The following is a 17,005-nucleotide window of genomic DNA, read 5'->3' on the forward strand; positions in this document are numbered from 1 at the left end:
GGTAATGTAACCAACAGGGTTAAACTACTCCCCCTCTGCCCAACACCCATCCCCCGACCTGTGAATTCCTGATAAGACATTTCTGTGTAATAACACAAGGTCATCTTACCTGTTTCCCTGCTCAAGGCCGCTTCACTACTCACTAACTGCCACCCCCCCGCCCCCGAATTGCAGCTTATTAGCTGCAAACCTGGCCTTAGAAAAACTTCATGTGTCATAGCCCCCAGCTGTCATATTGCAACCCATCTGTACCCCCATACGTGTTAATTAGTTCCTAAAATTGCCCACCTACTTTCAGAAATTCTTATGAATTATGCATAAGTTCCCTATCCCAAACCCTATAACTACCCTAAAATCCCCAGCCTCAGGGAGCTTGATTTGAGATTTAGTCTCCAAGCTCCTTGCTTGACTGGTTTGCAACAAAGTCCACTTTCTATCTGTTTCTCAAAGGCCTGGTATCTCTCAATTGACTCAAGGGGTCACAGAGGGCAGGACCCATTCCCATCGGATTACAGCCATAAGGATCCAAAACATCCACAGATTGAAGAGCAGCTAGATAGAGAGAAGGATCTGCGAGAGGCTTCAGCGCCATGTCCCAGAACAGTCTTTCCAGTGCCTTGGTGACAGGCACGAACCATGGCCTTGGGCTGTAGCTGGTGCCGCAACTGCTGGCACTGTCCCAGCCTCCCAAGCTGGTTTCTGCCACAGGCCGGAACCCCAGTGGGCCCCAAGCACAGGTAAGAGGCTTCCAGGGCCAAGCTGAGTGTGAGGTGGGGAAAAGGTTTGTGAGGTCCAGGGTCACCCTTGCACCCTCTCCCCCAGAGCCTCTGAGATCTGGCAGAACAGGAACCAAACCTGCGGATCCTTCGCCTTGGTGAGGGCACAACCAGCCATGGGCTATTTATCTCCCTGCTTTCAGGATTCTCTACCCTGCCAACTCCCCCTACCCCACTAGGTCCCCACCCTGATTCACATTTGTCACAGGATCTGCTTTCAACTGACTTCTACATGGGCATGGTCTAGACCCCTTCTGAAACTCACCCAACTGACCTTCCTTTGGAGAGGCTCCCCATACCCACAGTGAATACTCATAGGTCTGAATGTCTACCCTACTATCCACAGGTCAAAAATCTCTCATCTCTGCTCAGCTGATCGTGAGGATGGCATGGCGAAAAGACAGACCTCTTAGACAGAGTTCCCACACACAAAGCCTCAGTCTTTAGTCCATGGACAGTAGGAGGTTTAATGTGTTATGATGAGGAGGGGGATGGGCCATCAAACTAGAAGCAGAAACCTAGAGAATGAGGGTAGGGGGATGAGGCAAAGATCTGATGCCAGCTCTGCCTTTTCCCCAAAGACATCACAGGCCCCACATCCATCCAGCTAGCTGAATGTTAGGTGCTGGCCAACAACACTGGGCTGGTGAAACTCATCACTGGACACAGATACTGCATCCTACATGTACTTGTTATACTCGACAACCCTTGTGGGGCTTCTTGGCCAGGTAAGCCCCTACCGCCACCTGCTGGCCAAGATTAGATCCTGCCCTTCAGCTGATTCTCTCCCTGTGATCTCAGGGTTCTGGAACAGGGAACCGGAAATGAGTAGACCAGGTTGGAGAACAGGTCTGGTTCCAATAGACCTGATGCCTGCTCCCAAGTCAGATCATGTAGCCTTTCTTGTGGAATGGAAATATAATGAGCTTGTTGTCAGGTTTGGAATCTCTTGATAGTGCAAAGAGTTAATACTCTCAGGTGCTAACCCAAAGGTTAAAGGTTCAAATCCATCCAGAGACCCCTCAGAAGAAAGGCCCAATGATCCACTTACTTAAAAAAATCAACCTTTAAAAATCCTGTGAAGCACAGTTCTACTCTGACACACATAGGGGTCACTATGAGACAGAATCAACTCAACAGCCACTGACAGATGGCTGTCAGGTTTAGATTTGTCAAGAATGAAATGCTGAGGCCTTGAACCTTCTTACTTGCACAGCTCTCCCCACATCACATCTTGCAGGTCATTGGCTCACTGCTGAGGAAGGCTGCCTGCACCCACCCCCAGAAGGAACTGAGCTGGCCAAGAGCTGTCATCATCAACGTTTCCAGTGCTACAGGTTTCATCGCACAATTATGGAAGTGGGAACTTGGGCAAGTTGTGTCTTACAGCTGTAGGAAGGTGAGAAGAGAGTGCCTGGGACTTCAGCTGAATTTGGAGCATCCTTGACTCTGCCATAGCCCTTGTAACTCATCCCTTTCCCAGGCTGCTCTGAACATGCCGACCTGGCGCCAAGCTCTGGCCTATGCCGAGGAAGGCATCCTGTGTGCAGGTATCAGCCCTGGCTGGGTGCACACAGACATGGGCTCTTCCACTTTGCACATTGTGAGTGTCAGTTCCCCCAACCCCCAAAGTTATGGCCCTGCTGGCACCTGGGAACAGGGCAACAGAGTAGGACTCTCAGGAGAGCTTGGCGGAGATGTCAGGTCAAATGAAGCAACATTCTTTCAGGCTATCAGCAGCAGGAGGGACATATGTTGTCATTAGGTGTGTTGCCCAAGATGGTTGCCTAGCAGGAAGGTTGAGTGCACAGGTCTATGCTGTTCCTGGGAGTCCACCAGCCAAGAAAAGGGCAATAGTGGATCTTAGGAAGTGGGTGCTAGAGAATGAGAGGTTGGGGTAAGAGGGGTGTGCTCCAGAAGAGGTGGTGGATTAGAGAGGGAGCAGATGGATTACATGGGAATCCTTTGGTGTGTGTTCACATGAGTGTCATTTTTTGGCCATGAAGATAGGGGTCCTGCCTCTTCTGGCCACCTCCCTGACTTTGGTTCAGCCTCACATGTCCAGTTGTAGGTAGTCTGGGTCAGGTGAATTCAGCTGGGCCACGGGGGTTGTGTGTTCTGCAGCCCCCACTGACGGTGACAGAGTCCATCCAGGGTGTCCTGAAGGTGTTGTCACAGCTCACAGAGAAGGAGACAGGGGCCTTCCTGGACTGGGAGGGTCACATCGTTCCCTGGTCAGCATCCCTGAGGAGTGGACAGACCATGGGATTCCCAAGAGACTGACATCTTTCTGTTCCATCCCCAACGCTCACATGGGTCCCTGTACCCTTTCCCTTCAAGGCCTAGTAAGCCCCTCAGTGTGTGCACTAGACCTTGGCACACAGTAGGGGCTCAATAAAGATTTTGTGTATGAAGAAATGATCTCTATCTTCTCACTGGTTTCCAAGGACCTATTTGTAGTTTGCCAGGGGCTAAGTGTCAGTGTTTAAACATAAGCAGCTGGGTCCCAACCCAAGAGTTTATGATTCAGTTTGTCTAGGCAGGGTCAAGAACTTACATCCCCAACAAGATCTACGTGAGGCAGCCCTCACCTCTTCGTGACTCTCTGATGGGCTCTGCAGTGGCCCCAGTGGCTGGGGCCTTTCTGGGCCCACTCTCAAGGATGGCCCAAAGTGTGAGCAATTAACACCCCCTGAACCACCTACACAAAGAAGAGTTGGTGTGTGTCTCCCCCAGCTCACTCCTGCCTCACATTCAATAGCTCTGAGGTATTTGTTCTGCAGTTTCGCAGAATCCTCACCCCCACCCTGGGATTACCAGCCAGTTATCCAAAGTGGAAGCTTTTTCAATAACACACTTTACACTGCTGCCTTCCCTCCCTATAACATTTCTACATTATCCTACTCTTGCTTCTTGTACCAGAAAATAAATGACCTGTGCTGCAATGTTTGTCTCAAGGTCATCTTCACGGGAAACCCAAACTAAAACAACTCTGCCTCTTATTTGAGTATGACTAGCGTCAGGTTCCGACTCATAGTGATCCTATAGGACAGAGTAGAACTGCCCCATAGAGCTTCCAAGGAGTGGCTGGTGGATTCCAAATGTCAACTTTTTGGTTAGCAACAGAACTCTTATCCACTGCAACACCAGGGCTCCTATAGGGTCACTATAAGATGGAATAGACAGCAGTTGGTTTTGTTTTGGGGGGATTTTTTTAGGGTCATCTTCAAGGGGCTGTGGTGGTGCAGTAGTTAAAGCATTTGGCTCCTAACCTAAAGGTCGGCGGTTCAAACCCGCCAGCGGCTCCATGGGTTAGAGGTGGCAGCCTGCTTCCATAAAGGTTACAGCCCTATGTAAACCCTATGGGGCAGTTCTCCTCTGTCCCGTAGCGTAACTATAACTCAGAATAGACTCAAAGCCAGTGAGTAAGGTAAGTAGGGTCAGGTTCATACCATTGTTCAAGGACTCCATTGGTTCTTCTGTATATTAAGGACACGTCCACCACACTCTTCTATCTGTCAAAAGACAAAGAGGTTTTCTGAACCCTTGGCATGACACAGCATGCTTAACACACAGCATGTTTTTAAAATGCATAATTTCATGAATTGTGACATAAGTATACCCATTGCCACTGAGTTGATTCCAACTCATGGCTACCCTATAGGACTGTCCCAGAGGGTTTCCAAGGCTGTAATCTTTACAGAAGCAGACTGCCACATTTTTCTCCAGAGGATTGACTGATGAATTTGAATCGCCAACCTTTTGGTTAGCAGCCAAGCGCTTAAACACTGCACTATCAGGGCTCCTTTGACATAGGTATAAACCAAAAAAAAAAAAAAAACAACCAAGCCCAGTGCCGTCGAGTCAATTCCGACTCATAGCGACCCTATAGGACAGAGTAGAATTGCCCCATAGAGTTCCCAAGGAGCGCCTGGTGGATTCAAACTGCCGATCCTTTGGTTAGCAGCTGTAGCACTTAACCACTACGCCACCAGGATTTGTCGACATAGGTATACGTCTGTAAAATCATCATCGTATTCAGGGTAATAAACATATCTATCACCTCCAACAGCTTTTCCTGCATCTTTCTCATCTAATGCCCCTAGCCCTCACCCCTGCCCAGGCAACCACTGATCTCCTTTCTGTCACTATAGTCAGCATTTTCCACAATTTATATAAATGCAATCACATAGTATGTTCTCAGTGTTATCTGGCTTCTTCATTCAGCATAACGATTTTGAGATTCCTCTAAGTTCTGTATCTCAATAATTCTTTTATTTTTATTGCTGAGCATTATTCCATTGTATGGATATTCCACAGTTTATCTCTTCACCTGTCCATGGACATTTGAGCTGTTGCTGGTTTTAAATTATTACAAATAATTCATGGACAAGCCTTTGTATGGACATAGGACGTCATTTATCTTGGGTTAATACCCAGTAGTGGGAAGACTGGGTTTTGTGATAGACTTATGTTTAACTTTTTAAGAAACTACCCAACTTTTTTCCAAAGTAATTGAACCGTATTACTTTTCACCAGGATTGTATGAGAGGTCTAGCTCTTCTACATGCTTGCCAGCAACTAGTTTAGTGAGGCTTTTTAATTTTAGCTATTCTGGTTAGTGTACAGTCATATCTCACTGTTGTTTTAAAATATATTTCCTTAATGACTAATGCTGTTGAACATCTTTTAATGTGCTTATTTACCACCCATATATCCTCTTGGGTGAAATGTCTATTGAAACTTTTGCCTGTTAGTTTATTATGTTATTTGTTTTCTTTTTTAATTTGTTTTCTTATTCTTGAATTTTGACAGGTCTTTATATATTCTGGAAACCCTGGTGGCATCGTGGTTAAGAGCTACGATCGCTAATCAAGGGTCTGCAGTTCGAATCCACCAGGCACTCCTTGGAAACCCTATGGAGCAGCTCTACTCTGTCCTATAGGGTCACTATGAGTCAGAATTGACTCGATGGCAACAGGTTTTATTTTTTTGGTTGGTTTCTATATTCTAGGTACAAACCTCTTATTAGAAATATGATTTTCAAATCTTTTCTCTCTGCTGCTTGTTTTTTTTTCATTCTCTTCACAAAGACTTTTGAAGACTGGAAAATTTTAACTTTGATGAGTCTAGTTTATCTAAGAAGGCTTTGCCTAATGCGAGGTCACAAAGATTTTCTCCTAGGCTTATTTCTAGAATTTTAGATTTTACATTTAGGTCTATAGTACATTTTGAGTTAAATTTTGTATATGGTGCCACGTATGGATCAATGTTCAACTTTTTATATATGAAAATCCAGTTATTCCAGTACCATTTGTTGAAAAAACTATGTTTTCTCCATTTATTCACCTTTATATTTTGGTAAAAAAAAAATCAATTGTCCATGTTACGCGGCTTTATTTCTAGACTCACTACTCTGTTCTACTGATCCATTCTTTTAACTCGGCACTAATACCACCCTGTCTTAATAACAGGTCGCTATGAGTTGGAATCGACTCGACGACACTGGCCTTGGGGTTGGGTCTTAACAACTGTGGCTTTTTGATAAGCCTTAAAATCAGGAAATAAGTCTTCCAACTTTTTTCTCCTTTATAAAAAATGTTTTGGCTATTCTAGGTCTTTTGCATATTCAAGTGAGTTTTAGAATAAGCTTGTGCATTTCTACAAAACAACTTGCTTTAGGGACTTTTTTGTTTTGTTTTGTATTGTGTTCTTTTGCGTTAGTCTGTGACACTATGACACAGGTTCTCTTAAACTTTAAATACCTTCCTACTACCGGGAAGTTTGTCTTTATGCTAGAGTCCAAACTGCTGACATTTGGAAACAAGTCACATAATCAGGGTTCTATTTTCACAATAGTATTTTTACATAATCACTTTTTTCCAAATAGCTTGCCGGGATCATGGTTGGGATTACGTTGAATCTGTAGAAAAAATTGAGGAAAAAAAAACCATTTTAAGACCATTAAAACTTCCAGCCCATGAAAATTGTATATCATCATTTAATGTGGGTTTTTTTTTTGTAAATTTCTCTCAGGAATTTTTTTTTATATTTAATGTACAGATCTTCCACAACTCTTATCAGATTTATGCCGAAGTAGGTCATTTTTTTTTTAATGTGGCTTTTTTTTTTTTAATTTCAAGTTCTGATCATTCATTGCTAGTATATTGAAACTCAACTGATATTTGTATATTGATCTTATATGACCCAGAAGGCATTGGCTACAGGTTGGCTTTCCTCACAACCCTGGAAGGTTGAAGTCCCTGAGTGGTGCAAACTACTAGGCACTCAACTACTAGCCAAAAGGTTGACAGTTCAAATCTGTCACCTCAGAAGACAGACTTGGTGATCTGCTTTCAAAAGGTCGCAGCTTTGAAAACCCTACAGAGCAGTTCTGCTCTGCACACTTGAGGTTGCCGTGGTTCAGAATCAACTCGACAACAACTAACAACAACCTGGGAGGTTGAATCTCAGCCTGGAGTTTCAACGGTGAGTCTTGTTAATGGTGCACATGATCGCAGGGTTCCTCACTGGATGCACGGATTTATTCTATTACGTTTTTGTAGATTCCATTGGCTATTCTATACAGACAATCATGTTCTTTGCTAATATAGATGGTTATAACTCTTCCTGTCCAATCTACATGCTTTTGATTTCTTTTTCTTGCCTGTTTGCCCTGGCCGTAATCTCCAGTATAATGGTGAATAGAAATGGTCAGAGCAGACATTTTGTTTTGTTCGTGATCCGAAAAGGAAAGCATTGATTCTATCACCATTAAATATTATGTTATGTTATCTGAGATATTTGTAGATGCCCTTTATCAAGATTATCAAGGGAATTATCTTCTATTCCTAGTTTGCTGAGAGTTTTAAATCAGAAATAGATGTTGCATTTTGTCAAATGCTTTTTCTGCATCTGTTGAGATGATTTTTTTTTAAGTTGGATAATATAGTGAATTGTATTAATTTATGTTTGACTATCAAACCAACCTGGGGTAAACCCCACTTGTTTTTGTTGTTAGGTGCTGTCAAGTCAATTCCAACTCATAGCAACCCTGTGTACAACAGAACCAGACACTGCCCCATCCTGCACCGTCCTCACAATCACTGTTACGCTTCAAGCCTGTTTTTGCCGCCACTGTGTCAATCCATCTCGTTGAGGGTCTTCCTCTTCTTCACTGACCCTCTACTTTACCAAGCATGATGTCCTTCTCCAAAGCATTGGTCCCCCTGACAACATGTCCAAAGTATGTGAGATGTAGTCTCACCATCCTTGCTTCCAAGGAACATTCTGGTTGTACTTCTTCCAAAACAGATTTGTTCATTCTTTTGGCAGCCCATGGTATATTCAATATTCTTCAACAACACCACAACTCAAAGGCATCAGTCCTTCTTGGGTCTTCTTTATTCATCACCCAGCTTTCACCTGCATATGAGGTGATTGAAAATACCATGGCTTGGGTCAGGCGCACCTTAGTCTTCAAGGTGATATCTTTGCTTTTCAACACTTTAAAGAGGTCTTTTGTAGCAGATTTGCCCAATGCAATCCATCTTTTGATTTCCTGACTGCGGCTTCCATGAGCTTTGATTGTGGATCCAAGTAAAACGAAATCCTTGACAACTTCAATCTTTTCTCCATTTATCATGACATTGTTTATTGGTCCAATTGTGAGAATTTTTGTTTTCTTTATGTTGAAGCATAGTCCATAATGAAGGCGTGGTCTTTGATCTTCATCAGTAGGTGCTTCAAGTCCTTTTCACATTCAGCAAGCAAGGTTGTGTTATCTGCATAGTGCAGGTTGTTAATGAGTCTTGCTCCAATGCTGATACCCTGCTCTTCTCCATACAGTCCAGCTTCTTGGATTATGTGCTCAGCATACAGACTGAATAAATATTGTTCAAATGACTGCCTCTTGATTTATGTACAGGTTACTCATGAGCACAATTAAGTGTTCTGGAATTCTCGTTCTTTGCAATGTTATCCATAATTTGTTGTGATCCACACAGGCAAGTGCCTTAGCATAGTCAATAAAACACAGGTAAACATCTTTCTGGTATTCTCTGCTTTCAGCCAGGATGCATCTGACGTCAGCAATGACAACCCTGGTTCCACGTACTCTTCTAAATCCAGCTTGAATTTCTGGCAGTTCCCTGTTGATATACTGCTGCAGCTGCTTTTGAATGATCTTCAGCAAAACTTTATTTGCATGTGATATTAATGATATTGTTCAATAATTTCCACATTCGGTTGGATCACTTTTCTTGGGAATAGGCATAAATATGAATCTCTTCCAGTCGGTTGGCCAGGTAGCTATCTTCCAAATTTCTTGGCATAGACGAATGAGTACTTCCAGTACTGCATCCGTCTGTTGAAACATCTCAATTGGTATTCCATCAATTACTGGAGCCTTGTTTTTTGCCAATGCCTTCAGTGCAGCTTGGACTTCTTCCTTCAGTACCATAAAAAAAAAAAAAAAAACCCACTGTCATCAAGTCGATTCCGACTCATAGCGACCCTATAGGACAGAGTAGAACTGCCCCATAGAGTTTCCAAGGAGCACCTGGCAGATTTGAACTGCCGACCATTTGGTTAGCAGCCATAGCACTTAACCACTATGCCACCAGGGTTTCCTCAGTACCATAGGTTCCTGATTATATGCTGCCTCCTGAAATGGTTGAACGTCGACCAATTCTTTTTAGTACAGTGACTCTGTGTATTTTTTTTTCGTCTTGCTTCCTACGTCGTTCAGTATTTTGCCCACAGAATCCTTCACTACTGCAACTCGAGGCTTGACTTTTTTCTTCAGTTCTTTCAGCTTGAGAAATATCGAGCGTGTTTTTCCCTTTTGGTTTTCTGTCTCCAGGTCTTTGCACATGTCATTATAACATTTTACTTTGTTTTCTCGAGCCACCCTTTGAAATCTTCCGTTCAGCTCTTTGACTTCATCGTTTCTTCCTTTCACTTTAGCTACTTGACGTTCAAGAGCAAGTTTCAGCATCTCTTCTGACATGCAATTTGGTCTTTTCTTTCTTTCTTTCCTGTCTTTTCAATGACCTCTTGCTGTCTTCACGTACGATGTTCTTGAAGTCATTCCACAACTCGTCTGATCTTCAGTCGTTAGTGTTCAACGCATCAGATCTACTCTTGAGGTGGTCTCTAAATTCGGGTGGAATATACTCAAGGTGGTACTTCGGCTCTCCTGGACTTGTTCTAATTTTCTTCAGTTTCAACTTGAACTTTGCATATGAGCAGTTGATGGTCTGTCCCACAGTTGGCCCCTGGCCTCGTTCTGACTGATGAGATTTTCCATCATCTCTTTCCACAGATGTAGTCAATTTGATTCCTGTGTATTTCATCTGGCAAGGTCCACATGTATAGTTGCCGTTTATGTTGATGAAAAAAGGTATTTGCAATGAAGAAGTTGTTGGTCTTGCAAAATTCATTCATGCAATCCCCAGCATCATTTCTATCACCAAGGCCACATTTTCCAATTACTAATCCTTCTTCTTTCTTTCTAACTTTTGCATTCCAATCACCGGTAATTATCGATGCATCCTGATTGCACGTTCAGTCAATTTCAGACTGCCGAGGTTGGTAAAAATCGTCAATTACTTCATCTTTGGTGCATAAATCTGAATAATAGTCGTATTAACTGGTCTTCTTTGTAGGCATATGGGTATTATCCTATCACTGACAGCACTGTACTTCAGGACAGATCTGGAAATGTTCTTTTTGAGGATGAATGCAACGCCATTCCTTTTCAAGCTGTCATTCCCAGCACAGTAGACCATATGATTGCCCGATTCAAAATGGCCAATACCAGTCCATTTCAGCTCACTAATGCCTAGGATATCAACATTTATGCGTTCCATTTCATTTTTGATGATTTCCAATTTTCCTAGATTCATACTTTGTACATTCCATGTTCCAATTATTAACAGATGTTCGCAGCTGTTTCTTCTCATTTTGAGTTTTGCCACCTCATCAAATGAAGGTCCTGAAAACTTGACTCCATCCAGGTCATTAAGGTGCACTTTGCTTTGAGGAGGCTGCTCTTCCCCAGTCATATTTTGAGAGCCTTCCAACCTGAAGAGCTCATCTTCCAGCACTATATCAGACAATGTTCCACTGCTATTCATAAGGTTTTCACTGGCTAATGCTTTTCAGAAGTAAACCATCGGGTCCTTCTTCCTAGTCTGTCTTAGTCTGGAAGCTCAGCTGAAACCTGTCTGCCATGGGTGACCCTGCTGGTACTTGAATACCGATGGCATAGCTTTCAGCATCACAGCAATGCGCAAGCCCCCACTGTACGACAAACTGACAGATGCGTGGGGGAAATCTTCTTACTATATTGTTAGATTTGATTTGGTAAAATTTTGTTAGAAAATTTACGTCTCTATTCCTGAGGGATGGTAATCTGTGGTACTTACTTAAATTTCTGTAAAATGATACTTGACGGTTTTGTGAGGCATACCACATATGTAAAGGTAAACTGTATGACAGCAACAGAAGGAGAAATGGAAATGTGCAATTGTAAGGCTCTTATACTACATGTGAAGCGGTATAATATAAACAATATAAACTCTGAGAAGTTAAAGATGTATGTTACAAGCTCTAAGCAACTGCCAAAAAAAAAAAAAAGTATGGCTTCTACACCAACAGAGAAGATTATATGAAATAATGAAAAATAGTTAATCTTTTAGAGGGAAAATAGCAAAGAGAAGAAATGGAAAACAAATTCAACATGACAGATTTAAACCTAACCATATAAATGAACACGATAAATGTACATTATTTCAACTTCCTAATTAAAAGGCTGAGATTGTCAGATTGGATAAAAAGGAGGTCCAACTATATGCTAGCTTTATAAGGAATGAACTTTAAATATAAAGGCACAAAAAGTAACAGAATGGAAAATGATATACCATGGTAGCACTAGTTAAAAGAAAGCTGGTGCAGCTATATTAATACTGGGCCAAGTAGATTTTAGACCAAAGATTATTGAACAAATTTTACAGGGAGCATCCATATACCCACCATCCAGATGCTGTCATTAACATTTTACTATACTTGCTTTAAGGGAGCCCTGGTGGTGCAGCAGTTAAGAGCTTCACTGCTAACCAAAAGGTCGGTGGCTTAAACCCACCAGTTCCTCCTTGGGAGAAAGATGTGGCAGTTGGCTTCTGTAAAGATTACAGGCTTGGAAACCCTATAGAGCAGTTCCACTCTGTCCTGGAGAGTTGCTATAGGGTCGCTATGAGTCAGAATCAGTTAGGCAGAAATGGATTATACTTGCTTTATCACTTTTCTATTCATCCCTCTGAGGTCCTTGGGTGGTGCAAATGGTTTTCGTTTGACTGCCAACCTAAAGGTTGGCAGTTGGAATCCACCTAGTGTGCCACAGAAGGAAAGTCTGGCAATCTGCTTCCATAAAGATTATGTGCAAGAAAACCCTATGGAGCTCAGTTCTATTCTGTAACTCATGGGGTCACCATGAGTTGGAATCAACTCAGTAGCAACTGATTTATTCATCCCTCTGTGCTGTTTTTTCCCCCCCTTTTTGCTTGTATTTCCGGATTTTTCTGTAATGAACACATAGTGCTTTTGTAAAAAAGTGCTTTTTAAATTTAAAGAAAATAAATGCACACCGCTTGTGGTTCATGTTCACTTCCACTCTCCTTTTGAAACCTCCTGAGAGGCTCCTGCTTGGTCTTTGTGGACACCTCTGTTCACACTTTTCATCCTTATAGCCCCATCCTTCTCTGGGGCTATTGATCAGACTTCTCAAACACCCTGTGCTGTGCTGATTTCTCCCAGGTCGGGGCACCTAGCTCTGCTTCCGGAGTTAGACTTGATCACACAAAGAAGGTTCCTCTACAGGTGGTCGACATAAGTCAGAAACATCCAGACACAGAATTCACAACACGGATCACATACACACACAGGCAAAGCCCCCTGGACTGGTGCACAACTGGCTTCCAGGAGGCAAGAACCACACTCCAGGGTAAGTGTGTGGAATTTCTCCATTAAAGGTCACCTTAAACCAGTTGCCATTTAGTCAGAGTAGAACTTTGCTCCACAGAGTTTTCAATGGCTGATTTTTCGACGGTAGATCACTAGGCCTTTCTTCCAAGGCATGTCTGGGTGGACTTGAATCTCCAGCCTTTCATTTAGCAGTCAAGTGCACTGTTTGTACCACCCAGGCACTGTGTGTGTGTGCGCGTGTGTGTGTGTGTATGAGTTTATATTTTCATATATTTATATATATTTCAATGTATACATATATATTAAAATATGTATACATATATACATATACAGCACAGGAGGTACTGCATTGTTTAAAGTCAGGAAGGGTTGCCTCAGAGTTGTATCTTTTCAATTCTGTCTTAGTTATCTGGCTCTGCTATAACAGAAATACCACAAGTGGATGGCTTTAACAAAGAGAAATTTATTTCCTCACAGTAAAGTAGGCTAGAAGTCCAAATCCAGGGTGTTAGCTCCAGGAGAAGGCTTTCTCTCTCTGTCGGCTCTGGAGGGAAAGTCTTTCTCATCAATCTTCCCCTGGACCAGGAGCTTCTGCAAGCAGGAATCCTGGGTCCAAAGGACATGCTCTGCACCTGGCACTGCCTTCTTGGTGGTATGAGGCTCCCCTGTCTCTCTGCTCGCTTCTCTCTTTTGTATCACAAAAGAAACCAGCTCAAGTCACAATCCCATCCTCTAGATTGAGTCCAGCCACATCAACACAACTGTCACCCATCTACCCTCATTAACATCATACAGGCAGAATTTACAATACATAGGAAAATCACATCAGATGACAAAATGGTGGGCAATCACACAATACAATACCGGGAATCATGGCCCAGCCAAATTGATACACAAATTTGGGGGGAACACAATTCAATCCATGACAACGATAAACGGAGAAAAGATTGAACTCATCAAGGATTTCATTTTACTTGGATCCACAGTCAACACCCATGGAAGCAGCAGTCAAGAAATAAAACGATGTGTTGCATTGGGTAAATCTTCCAAAAGAACTTTTTAAAGTGTTAAAAAGCAAAGATGTCACTTTGAGGACCAAGGTGTGCCTGACCCAAGCCATGGTATTTTCGATCACCTCATATGCATGCAAAAGCTGGACAATGAATAAGGAAGACCAAAGAAGAATTGATGCCTTTGAGTTGTGGTGTTGGTGAAGAATATTAAATATGCCATGGACTGCCAAAAGAGCAAACAAATCTTTCTTGGAAGAAGTATGGCCAGAACGCTCCTTAGAAGCCAGGATGATCAGACTTCATCTCACATACTTTGGGCATGTTATCAGGAGGGACCAGTCCCTGGAGAAGGACATCATGCTTGGTAAATTGAAGGGTCATTGAAAAAGAGGAAGACTCTCAACCAGATGGATTGACACGGTGGCTGCAAGAATAGGCTCAAGCATAACAACGATCATGAGGATGGCACAGGACAAGGCAGTGTTTCATTCTGTCTGGTCTTTTTACTAGAACTTGAAGTCTGCAACCACTGTCTTCTGCTCCATCAGGGGTTCTCTGTTGTATTCCCTGTCAGGGCAGTCATTGGTGGTGGACAGGTACCATCTAGTTCTTCTGGTCTCAGGCTGATGGAGTCTCTGGTTTACGTGTCCCTTTCTTTCTCTTGGGCTCATATTTTCCTTGCATATTTGGTGTTCTTCATTCTCCTTTGCTCCAGGGGGATTAAGTCCAATTGACACATCTTGGATGGCCATTTCCTACCTTTCAAGACCCTAGATGCCAGTCACCAAAGTGGGATGCAGAACATTGTCTTAATACACTTTGTTATGCCAATTGACCTAGATGTCCCCTAAACCATGGTCCCCAGACCCCTGCCCCTGCTACTCTGTCCCTAGAAGTGTTTGGTTGTATTCAGGTAACTTCCTAGCTTTTGGTTTAGTTCAGTTGTGCTGACTTCCCCTGTAATGTGTGTTGTCCTTTCCTCACCTAAAATAACTCTTGATTACTATCTAATTAGTGAATACCCCTCTTCCTCCCTCCCCACCCTCGTAACCACCAAGGAATGTTCTCTTCTGTGTTTAAACCTTTCCTTGAGTTCTTAAAATACTGGCCTCATACAATATTTGTCCTTTTGCGATGGACTAATTTCACTTAGCATAATGCCTTCCAGAGTCCTCCATGCTACAAAATGTTTCACGGATTCATCATTGTTCTTTATCGTTGCATAGTATTCTTTTGTGTGAGTAGACCATAATCTGTTTACCCATTCATCTGTTGATGGGAACCTTGGTTTTTTCCATCTTTTTGCTATTGTAAACAGTGCTGCAAAGAATATGGCTGTGCATATATCTATCCATGTGTTGTTGTTGTTAGGTGCCGTCGAGTCAGTTTCAACTCATAGTGATCCTATGCACAACAGAACGAAACACTGCTCAGTCCTGCGCCATCCTTACAATCGTTGTTATGCTTGAGCTCATTGTTGCAGCCTCTGTGTCAATCCACCTCATTGAGAGTCTTCCTCTTTTCCACTGACCCTGTACTCTGCCAAGCATGATGTCCTTCTCCAGGGACTGATCCCTCCTGACAACATGTCCAAAGTATGTAAGACGCAGTCTCGCCATCCTTGCCTCTAAGAAGCATTCTGGCCGCACTTCTTCCAAGGCAGATTTGTTCATTCTTTTGGCAGTCCATGGTATATTCAATATTCTTCACCAACACCACAATTCAAAGGCGTCAACTCTTCTTCGGTCTTCCTTATTCATTGTCCAGCTTTCACAGAAGTATGATGTGATTGAAAATACCATGGCTTGGGTCAGGCGCACCTTAGTTTTCAGGGGGACATCTTTGCTCTTCAACACTTTGAAGAGGTCCTTTGCAGCAGATTTGCCCAATGCAATGCATCTTTTGATTTCTTGACTGCTGCTTCCATGGCTGTTGATTGTGGATCCAAGTAAAATGAAATCCTTGACAACTTCAGTCTTTTCTCCATTCATCACGATGTTGCTCATTCGTCCAGTTGTGACGACTTTTGTTTTCTTTATGTTGAGGTGTAATCCATACTGAAGGCTGTGGTCTTTGATCTTCATTAGCAAGTGCTTCAAGTCCTCTTCACTTTCAGCAAGCCAGGTTGTGTCATCTGCATTATGCAGGTTGTTAATGAGTCTTCCTCCAATCCTCATGCCCCGTTCTTCTTCATATAGTCCAGCTTCTCATATTATTTGTTCAGCATACAGATTAAATAGGTGTGGTGAAAGAATACAACCCTGACGCACACCTTTCCTGACTTTAAACCAATCAGTATCCCCTTGTTCTGTCCAAACAACTGCCTCTTGATCTATGTAAAGGTTCCTCATGAGCACAATTAAGTGTTCTGGAATTCCCGTTCTTTGCAGTGCTATCCATAGTTTGTTATGATCCACACAGTCAAATGCCTTTGCATAGTCAATAAAACACAGGTAAACATCCTTCTGGTATTCTCTGCTTTCAGCCAGGATCCATCTGACATCAGCAATGATATCCCTGGTTCCCCGTCCTCTTCTGAAACTGGCCTGAATTTTCTGGCGGTTCCCTGTCCATATACAGCTGCAGCCATTTTTGAACGATCTTCAGCAGAATTTTGCTTGCATGTGATATCGATATTGTTCTATAATTTCCACATTTGGTTGGATCAGCTTTCTTGGGAATAGGCATAAATATGGATCTCTTCCAGTCAGTTGGCCAGGAAGCTGTCTTCCATATTTCTTAGCATAGACAAGTGTGCACCTCCAGCACTGCATCTGTTTGTTGAAACATCTCAATTGATATTCCACCAGTTCCTGGAGACTTGTTTTTCACTAATGCCTTCAGAGCGGCTTGGACTTCTTCCTTCAGTACCATTGGTTCCTGATCATATGCCACCTCTTGAAATGGTTGAAAACCTACTAATTCTTTTTGGTGTAATGACTCTGTGTATTCCTTCCATCTTCTTTTGATGCTTCCTGCGTCATTTAATATTTTCCCCATGGAATCCTTCACTATTGCAACTTGAGGCTTGAATTTTTTCTTCAGTTCTTTCAGCTTGAGAAACACCGAGCGTTTTCTTCCCTTTTGGTTTTCCATCTCCAGCTCTTTGCACATGTCATTATAATACTTTACTTTGTCTTCTTGAGAGGCCCTTTGAAATCTTCCTTTCAGTTCTTTTACTTCATCAATTCTTCCTTTTGCTTTAGCTGCTCGACGCTCAAAAGCAAGCTT

The 17,005-nt window shown here is 42.7% G+C and overlaps 1 long non-coding RNA gene across 1 annotated transcript in view; it reads right to left on the minus strand.

Annotated features, from left to right (window-relative positions):
• Positions 1-17,005, minus strand: part of LOC126065205 (uncharacterized) — a 103,007-nt gene that overhangs the window by 73,823 nt on the left and 12,179 nt on the right. The window contains exon 3 of the long non-coding RNA XR_007514758.1: positions 4,229-4,291. This is a non-coding gene — a long non-coding RNA (uncharacterized LOC126065205). The remainder of the gene's footprint in view (positions 1-4,228; positions 4,292-17,005) is intronic.

The sequence above is a fragment of the Elephas maximus genome, chromosome 21 (genome assembly GCF_024166365.1).
Source record: "Elephas maximus indicus isolate mEleMax1 chromosome 21, mEleMax1 primary haplotype, whole genome shotgun sequence".
In the NCBI taxonomy this organism is placed as follows: Eukaryota; Metazoa; Chordata; class Mammalia; order Proboscidea; family Elephantidae; genus Elephas; species Elephas maximus.